Here is a 280-nt window from a genome sequence, read left to right as displayed (position 1 = left end):
GCTAATGTTAAAGCTAATAGGCTAAGCTGGTGTTCTTCCATGAAGCAGCTCTGTTGTCCTCCATTCATTTTATCAGTTACAGGCTGAGTCATTTCTGCCTTCTCCTCTCTGTCAACGCTCTCTGGTTTCCTTTAAAAGAGCCAATCGTCAGATATTGTCCAAGATTAACCTCCAGGATGGATAAAGCTCACCAGCATCGAGGACCTATCCACATCATCATTTACCCAGAATGCTTTGCGTGTAAATAAAATGGCCCCATCTGTGTAATATATTTTTAAAC

Source organism: Austrofundulus limnaeus, unplaced genomic scaffold (assembly GCF_001266775.1).
Source record: "Austrofundulus limnaeus strain Quisiro unplaced genomic scaffold, Austrofundulus_limnaeus-1.0 Scaffold341, whole genome shotgun sequence".
In the NCBI taxonomy this organism is placed as follows: Eukaryota; Metazoa; Chordata; class Actinopteri; order Cyprinodontiformes; family Rivulidae; genus Austrofundulus; species Austrofundulus limnaeus.
This window is presented reverse-complemented; position numbering follows the sequence as displayed.